Source organism: Mobula hypostoma, chromosome 6, assembly GCF_963921235.1.
Source record: "Mobula hypostoma chromosome 6, sMobHyp1.1, whole genome shotgun sequence".
In the NCBI taxonomy this organism is placed as follows: Eukaryota; Metazoa; Chordata; class Chondrichthyes; order Myliobatiformes; family Myliobatidae; genus Mobula; species Mobula hypostoma.
The window spans coordinates 46,139,721-46,149,197 of record NC_086102.1 but is presented as its reverse complement, the minus strand read 5'-3'; the positions used below and the strand labels follow the sequence as shown (position 1 = coordinate 46,149,197).

Genomic DNA, 9,477 nt, shown 5'->3' with positions numbered 1-9,477 from the left:
ATAGGAGTAGCTGCAGAGAGGCTTAAGAAGTTGTTTGACTTCAGTGTTTGCTATTACTCAATGATCATATAATTATTGCTACTTTAAAGGATGCTTTAGCAAGTTAGTTTTTGAGGGAACTAATAAACAAAAAGTTTTTTAGTTTGCTAATTGTCACAAATCAGTACCCCTGATAATTAAGATCAATTCAATAGAATTATCTTTTAGATTCTGAATAATAAGTAGATAATCAGCATAATTGGCTTTATTGTGCTTAAAAGAAATAATTAGCTGAATATAGACCACCATTCACAACATGTTGCATACAGAAGATAATATACGTAAAATGTATGGAATTGAATCATGTTCTATTAATTTCAAGGAAATGCCACTGGCAGCAAGGCCTGCATTTTTGTCACTACATAAGCTTGCAAAGGTGGTGATCATTTGCCATCGTGAACACTTAAGTCCATATACTGAAGTTATTTCCACAATTGATAGGGATTCCATAATTTGACCTAGCTTTGTTAAAGGGATATGGAGTGTGGGTGATGCTGAATGTGTTTCCATGCACCTGCTCTAATTACATCAGTTCCACAATGTGACGGATTAAAAATCTTTGCATTATAACTGTCGTAATGTACAAACATGTGAATTTATAAGTCTGTTGGTTTGTTGAAAGAAGCTGTCCTGTAGCCTGTTGTTCCTGGCAGCTGAAACAGTTTACGATTGCGGTGACTTGGTGTCTAGCTGGTAACTCGTGTTTGGGCTTGGCAAGCTGTGGTTACTCCTGGAAATAGTACTCCCTGTATACAAAGGGCTGCACATGAAGGAAATGTTTTTTTGAGGGTTCTGTATGGTCTACTTCTCAAATGACTGCTTTGTGTTGGATTGCTTGAATATTGTTGGAGAGGAAGTAGGAAGATGGTTAGTGACAGTGAATCACTCACTGCAGGATCCTCTGCCCTCTGACCTAAAAAGAAATAACCCTTGATTTTGTTCCAGTTAAATGTTCTCTGGGATTAGACAAGCTAAGAATTGAATGAGTTGCTCTTCTATTAACATGGAAAATAGTCTGCTGTGCAGTGAATGCAATTGGCATTAATCTGTTCGTTTCAGCTTTCATCTTCAGCTGTTTATCTCTCGAACTTCGCTGGGATAAATGGAGTTGATTATCCTCTTACTGTGCTCTATTTTTATTTTTCACCCTGAAAATCATGCTAGTAAGATTTACTTACTAGTAGAAAATCATATTAAATTGTAGTCAGACCATTAGACATGGAGCAGAATTAGACCATTCGCCCCTTTGAACCTGCTCCACCATTTTATCATAGGTAAGTTATTATCCCTCTCAACCCATTCTCTTGCCCTTTTCCCTGTAACCTTTGACGCTGTTACTAATCAAGAGACTATCAATCTCCATTTAAAATATACCCAATGACCCAGCCTACACAGCCATCTGCGGCAACAAATTCCACAGATTCACCACACTTTGGCTAAAGAAATATTTCCTCATCTCCATTCTAAATAGATGTCTCTCAATACTGAGGCTGTGCCCTCTGGTCCTGGACTCCACCACCCTAGGAAACATCCTCTCCATGTCCACTCCATCTAGGCCTTTCTCAATCCAATAGGATTCAACGAGATCCCTCATTCTCTAAACTCCAGTGAGTACAGGCCCAGTGCATTTAAATGCTGCTTATGACCTTTCTGCAGACTTCCTACTTCCTCAACACTACCTACCCCTCCATCTATTTTCATACCGTTCACAAACTTGGCCACAATTTTGTCATCCAAATCCTTGACATATAATGTGAAAAGAAGTGATCCCAACACAGACATCTGCGGAACACCACTAGTCACCAGCAGCCAACCAGAAAAGGCCCCCTTTATTCTTTGCTTCCTGCCAGTCAGCTAATCTTCTATCCATGCTAGTAATACCATAGGCTTTTATTTTGTTTGACAGCCTCATGTGAGGCACCTTATCAAAAATCTTCGGAAAATCCAAGTGAACAATATTCACTGACTCTACTTTGTCTACCCAACAGCTTTATCAGGCAAGATTTCCGTTAAAGAAACCGTGCTGACTTTGGCCTATTATATCATTTGCCTCCAAGTACCATAGAACATAGAATAGTACAGCACAGTACAGGCCCTTCGGCCCACAATGTTGTGCCAACCCTCAAACCCTGCCTCCCATATAAGCCCCCACCTTAGATTCCTCCATATACCTGTCTAGTAGTCTCTTAAACTTCACTAGTGTATCTGCCTCCACCACTGACTCAGGCAGTGCATTCCACGCACCAACCACTCTCTGACTAAAAAACCTTCCTCTAATATCCCCTTTGAACTTCCCACCTCTTATCTTAAAGCCATGTCCTCTTGTATTGAGCAGTGGTGCCCTGGGGAAGAGGTGCTGGCTATCCACTCTATCTATTCCTCTTATTATCTTGTACACCTCTATGTCTCCTCTCATCCTCCTTCTCTCCAAAGAGTAAAGCCCTAGCTCCCTTAATCTCTGATCATAATGCATACTTTCTAAACCAGGCAGCATCCCGGTAAATCTCCTCTGTACCCTTTCCAATGCTTCCACATCCTTCCTATAGTGAGGTGACAAGAACCGGACACAATACTCCAAGTGTGGCCTAACCAGAGTTTTATAGAGCTGCATCATTACATCGCAACTCTTAATCTCTATCCCTCGATTTATGAAAGCTAACACCCCATAAGCTTTCTTAACTACCCTATCCACCTGTGAGGCAACTTTCAGGGATCTGTGGACATGTACCCCAAGATCCCTCTGCCCCTCCACACTACCAAGTATCCTGCGATTTACTTTGTACTCTGCCTTGGAGTTTGTCCTTCCAAAGTGTACCACCTCACACTTCTCCGGGTTGAACTCCATCTGCCACTTCTCAGCCCACTTCTGCATCCTATCAATGTCTCTCTGCAACCTTTGACAATCCTCTACACTACCAACCTTTATGTTGTCTGCAAACTTGCCAACCCACCCTTCTACCCCCACATCCAGGTCGTTAATAAAAACCTCATCCTTAATAATGAACTCTAATATCTTCTCAGCCACTGAAGTCAGGCTAACTGGCCTATAATTTCCTGTCTTTTGCTTCTCGCTCCCTTCTTAAAAAGTGGAGTGACATTTGCAATTTTCCAGTTCTCCAAAACCATTCCAGAATCTAGTGATTCTTGAAAGATCATTACTAATACCTCTACAATCTCTTCAGTTACCTCTCAGAACCCTGGGGTATAGTCCATTTGGTTCAAATGAATTATTTCAGACCTTTTGGCTTCTCAAGCCCTCTCTTTAGTAATAGCAACTATGCTCATTGCTGCCCCTGACACTCACAAATTTCTGGCACACTGCTGATGTTTTCCACAGGGAAGACTGACGCAAAATACTTATCAAGTTCATCCACCATTTCTTTTTCCCCCATTACTCCCTCTCTAGCATTGTTTCCCAGCAGTCTGATATCCACTCTAGCCTATCTTTTACTCTTTATGTCTGGAAAAATAGTCCTGATGAAGGGTCTCGGCCCAAAACATTGACTGTTTATTCATTTCCATAGATGCTGCCTGACCTGCTGAGTTCTTACAGCATTTTGTGTTCCTGTGTGTTGGTTTGGATTTCCAACACATGTTGGAAATGTCTCATGTTTAGAGTACTTTAATTCTTTGGGATGTTGCTCCCACAAACTCCAGCCGTTTATTGTATTGAACAAAATAGTGTCAAGTAGAACAGGCTGAGGTAATTTGGCCTTTTGCCAAAGAATGTGTTAACCAATACTAGAGCACAGTATTTGGAACCTACTGAATAGATACTGTTTTTTAAAGTACTCTGATGCCTTTAATTTCTTTAACAGCCCAGGACTGATGTATAAATTTTGAGATTATGAGTGATCTATCTGAATGATTTCTGATTTCTTATTCTAGATTCTTGGCATTAGAAACCAAAACAGAAAGTAAATTTTGTGCATTTTAAGAGTCAGGTGCTGACCAGAAGAAACAGATTAGACAGTGGATCAAGTCACTAATAACTCTGTAGTTGAGTAACTGATTGCCCAAAGGATATTTCTCATTTATACATTAAAATTGGGGGATGTTGTGATACAGTTTAGTAAGAAACAACATCTTTCCCAAAACTATTTCTATTTACCCTTCATATCTTACAATTGAAAAAAAATAGCAGTCAAGTGTTACACTGTTTTGATGCTGTTGACATTTCAAAAAATTTGATGGAAGCCTACATTAAGAAAGTCATATTTTACAAATCATTTTCTAGAAAATAATTTTGACCCCTCTTTTGAAAGCTTGAATCTGGCAAAGCATATGTTTTAAGACAACAACTAGGTTATTAAAATTACACAAATAGTTGCTGTTTGCCTGGTCATAGGATGTGTGTGCATGTGATTAGTGCATTTTCTGGCAAATTAAAGAGAAGTTAGTGTTGCGATTGTCTTAAATTGTTGCTGACGTTTAGTCAATGTTAAACACAACTACCGCAGTGCCCACGTCAGTTGCTTCTTTGTTCTCCACTTGGGATCACACTATCTGCTTGGATTTTCTAGATTTAAGAGACAGAATATTTGTTGACTGATCTCTCTGTGGATCCCATTAAGGATTTCACTAACTTGATTTAGTTATCAGATTCATAATCTATCATAAAGAATCATCACTGGATTAAAAAAAAATTAAGTTGAGAGGATGGTCACTCAGTCATTCACCAAACATAGGCACTTCAGTATGAAAGAGAATGGAACAAGATAGTTTATGAAGTAAGCTGCTTGTAAGAAATGACTTTTGCCAATGTGGCAGCCAACCAGCACAATCCAAACAACATCATATTTTATTTTCTCATCCCATTCAGCCCATTGTATCTATCCTATCACTCCCATTCCTCCACTTGTTTACCTGTGGTGGTTAATCACAGGAGCCTCCTGTTCTTTATCCGCACTTGGATCACCAATGGATACTGTAATGTTACAGCCTTTATTTTAATATCTCATTTCAAATAATGATACCGCCAAAATTCATCACTTCCACTATTGTAATATCAGTCTAGATTTTATGTTCGCAGCTTGGTAAGCTTTCTTAAACATTTTGCCTCAGAAAGACTATGCTTTTCTGGACGAATAATAAACTTAAGAGCAAGAGGTTCTATTGATCTTTCACAGACATTCCCTTTAATTACTCCACTCGTTCCTTGGCAACCGAAAAGGAACTTTAAAATTCTGATAAAAGTCATCAATTTGAAGCATTAATATTCTGATCTCCACAATTACTGAATGGCCTGCTGTGTATTTCCAGTATTTTCTATTTTTATTTTGGATATCATTGAAGCTCTGTCCAGAAAATGTAAGGTTGCCAGATAAAATGCTCAGAAATTACAGAGTCTTGATCTGAGGCTTGTGCAAACCTCTATCTATGGAATGATAACATCCAAACTAGCAAAAATGCATATTCAGAACTCAGAAATGAGGTAGTAGCCTTTTGTTTCTTAGAAAGCCACACAAAGTACTAATTTGTATGTTATAACATTGATGTGGAGAAACTGCAATACATGACCAAAATAGTATAATAAACATAATCACTGTAGAAGGTGGCATTTAATGCATTGTGTCCTAGGGAACGCCACATAAGGTTGCTGAATCATTCCACATTATTTAAGAAGTGGAGTCCGAACATTACTAAACGCAAAGAGAAATATTGTGTACCAAGTCCCCCATTTTTGGCACTACTTAATAAACATTTGCCAAAACGTCTTCAAGTTCCTGACCCCTCTCCTTTAGGTACCCAAAAATGGACCTAATTTTTATGGAACTTCTGTTTCTGTGGTGTAAAGACTATATAGTTCCTTCTTTTTCCACCATATTTTTCTGCTTTGTTTTCCACTGTGATATCCATTTGATTGAAGAATTTAAAAGGTAAATTGAGCATCACATAATGTTACTGACCAGGATTCCCCAAACTTTGAACATGGAAACATTTCGAATTTGTCACGTGGCTATGTGTTTCACAATGTGACTTTGAGCTTTTCATAGTATCACAAATTTCCAACATGAAGTCCCGGGAAGGAAATAGAGTGCAAATCAGTCTATGCTAATAGTTCAGCTCATCAAGTTACCCTTGAGATGAGTCTAGCCAGATAGTGCAAATTTCATACTGTGTGGCATTCAGGTAAGGTTAGAGGTTGAAAGCAAGCCTCCTGCCTTAGCTGTGTGTAAAATACAATAGACATTTTTCTTTTGCTAGTCTTCATCTATTCCTCCTTTCCTTTAATAAGGCATTTTATGAGTCCGCCATGTGTAAATTAATTAATAGAGTTAAAGAGCATCTTGTAGTATTTCTTCCAGGAAAGTACTTAATTCCCAATGTGCACATCCAGATTGGCTAATTATGATGAGAAATTGTTTTGTTTTGATTTATGTGACTGATTTTCTAAGCTAATTCTTTAATCTTACCTGAACACTGCCAGCAAGACTCACTGAGTGGAAATTAGCATGTCTTGAAATTAACTGTGATTTTTTTTAATAATGCATGTCAGAAAGAAATACGTGGGTATTTTATAAAGTGACTAAGAAATTTAAAGTTTTGCATTTTAAGAATGTAGCAAATTTTTATTTAAACATCTGACAAACTGCGTAAAGGAATTGTGTGCATTATTGCTCAATGGTATCAAGAGTAAGTTTGATCCTTGGAAAGTGCACATCCAAACATTTGGTAAATACTTCCTTTTTATTGTTATGAAACTTATTCATAATATCTGTACTCTTACAGATACAGAGATACCAGAACACTATATTACAAATTGTCATTACATGTAAACATTACTAATTTCATCATGTAGAATGTCAAAACACAGATGTGGCTATTTCAATTTGTTTCATTTTTCATACTGCTTCCAACTGCTGATTTTAAAAATTATTGTTACCTGGACAACTTTGGTCTATACCCTATCATAGACACTCCCCTCAGTTCTCTACAATTTTTTCCTTCTCAACAACTGAAAACATTCTTGTTTCTTCTGTCATTTCTGAAAAAGAATCCTTCACACATAATGTGAATTTTGTTTTTCTCACCAAGAATGCTTTCTGACTTTCTAAACACTGAGCTAACAGAATTTTCTGTTTTTGTTTTGGATTGTTAGCATCTACATTTTTCAATTATTAATTCATCTCAATTTTTTTTAATTGAACATAAATTACACATCTTACAAATACTACTATTGTATGGCTTTAGTGACTGTCTAAACCTGTTTAACAGAAATTATAATGGATAATGTTTCAAAATAATTAGACATATACTGTTGGAATTTTCTGTTTAAACTTTATCAGTTTAATATAGTCAACCTAACGTAAACCTTAAATATCTGGCAACCTTCATGACAGCATTGTTATTAATATGTACTTCTAAAGAGGGTAATTAGAAAATTATCACTGGGAAGTTCCATGGAACTTTTCTATTACACTTTTATAACTTTGGCAAAAATGGGAGTTCCATTCCAAGGTGCACAGAGGACTGGAAGCTCCAAGCAGAATGCTTGTGGCTGGAAAGGGGAACTTGTAAATTGAAATAGAGGCTTATGGAATGGATTTCACAGGCCAAGTTATTATGAGCACAATAATATAAGCTATTCCTAAATGATAAACAGCATAACAGCAATACAAAGCAATTTTGGTCACTCAACAATACCGCCATTGCCAGAGAAAAGGCAGATCATCTGTCTATGCATTTGGTAGGATGTCGTGTGTATGTTTGATTAGAGGGGTGTGGAGGAGATGGAGAGAAACATATGCATTTCGTTGTAGGTACAAATGTTAATTGACACTCAACCTTAGACATTGAACCACAATAGAGTTTGAGAAGTGATTGATAAGTTCGTGGCCTAAGGTAGAAGGAGTCAATTTTAGAAAACCCAGCACATTTATTTTTCCTACATTTACACACTTAGTCCAGCAGTCATGGAGCATATGGATCCCTTTTTCGTAGAAGTCAGTGTCTTGGACCTCCAGAAGTGGTCCACAGCAGGGGTGATTGATAAGTTTGTGGCTTAAGGTAGAAGGGGATGAGGTATTAACTTCAAACTTTCTGCATAATCACTCAAAGAGTTGAACTGCATGTGCATGTAATGACAGCTGTATAACTAATTTCCTTCTACCTTAGGCCACAAACTTATCAATCAACACTGCTGTGGACCACTTCTGGAGATCCAAGACGCCGACTTCTACAAAGAAGGGATCCATATACTCCACGGCCGCTGGACTAAGTGTGTAAATGTAGGAGGGGACTATGTTGAAAAATGAATGTGCTAGGTTTTCTAAAATTGACTCCTTCTACCTTAGGCCATGAATTTATCAATCACCCCTTGTATAGAAAAGCTCATTAAAATCTGAAATACCATTGATTTATGTTTCATAGCTCTGAGATACTTTTCTGGAAAGTTCAAACACAAATGCCTGTCTACTTTAACCTATTAAAAATGGAATACAAAAAACAGTAGCATACAGACAATGTAGAGAATTTATTACAACATAATCATGCTATATGCAGTGCTCACTAGTATTGGCGCTGATGCAGAAGCATACTGAAAAATCAGACAGTATTGTTGCGATCTGTTAAGCTGTGCTAGTGAAAGCGCAATATGCACATCACTAAAGGATTCTGCTTCATCTGAAACTTATTCTGAGGCATTCTAAATGAAAAGACAAATAGGATGAACAGTGTTTTCTAGAACCTGTACCCATAATTGTCAAAGTGAAATGATTTTGATTCATTAAGAGAGCACAGCAGAGTTTGCATTCTTTTTACTCTTCTAGCCTCTAATAGAAACTTCTTGCATCTCTCCTTGGCAGCCAGCTGCTCAGCACGTTTCTCAGCTTTTTTTCGTTTTAGCCATCTGTAAAGATACACAGACAGACATTGTATCAAATGCTTACTGAACTCAGCAGAATAAAAAAAACTATGTGTCCATCCATTACACAAAATGTTCAATATCTTTTAGTATTTAAACATGGACTGTATTTATGGTGTTTTACCGCATCTGTTCAAAACAAGCCATGGGACCTTCATTTTCAGGTTGTTAATTGCATCAATTCTCCAAACACTTGGCAGGTATACGGTGTACAAGCTTACTTTATTGTCACTTGAAGGATGTCATTTAGCTTGAGCAACTGAAATATGTCTAGATAGAAACATAGAAAACCTACAGCACAATACAGTCCCTTCAGCCCACAATGCTGTGCCGAACATGTACTTACTTTAGAAGTTACTTAGGGTTACCCATAGCCCTCTATTTTTCTAAGCTCCATGTACCTATCCAGGAGTCTCTTAAAAGACCATATCATATCTGCCTCCACCACCGTCACTGGCAGCGCATTCCACATATTCACCACTCTCTGCACAAAAAAAACCTACTTCTGACATCTCCTCTGTACCTACTTCCAAGCACCTTAAAACTGTGTCTTGAGTTAGCCATTTCAGCCC

At 37.7% G+C, this 9,477-nt stretch overlaps 1 protein-coding gene across 5 annotated transcripts in view; it reads right to left on the bottom strand.

The window, feature by feature from the left end:
• The window catches only part of nme7 (NME/NM23 family member 7), a 259,259-nt gene that overhangs the window by 171,659 nt on the left and 78,123 nt on the right, over window positions 1-9,477 (bottom strand). The window lies entirely within an intron of this gene.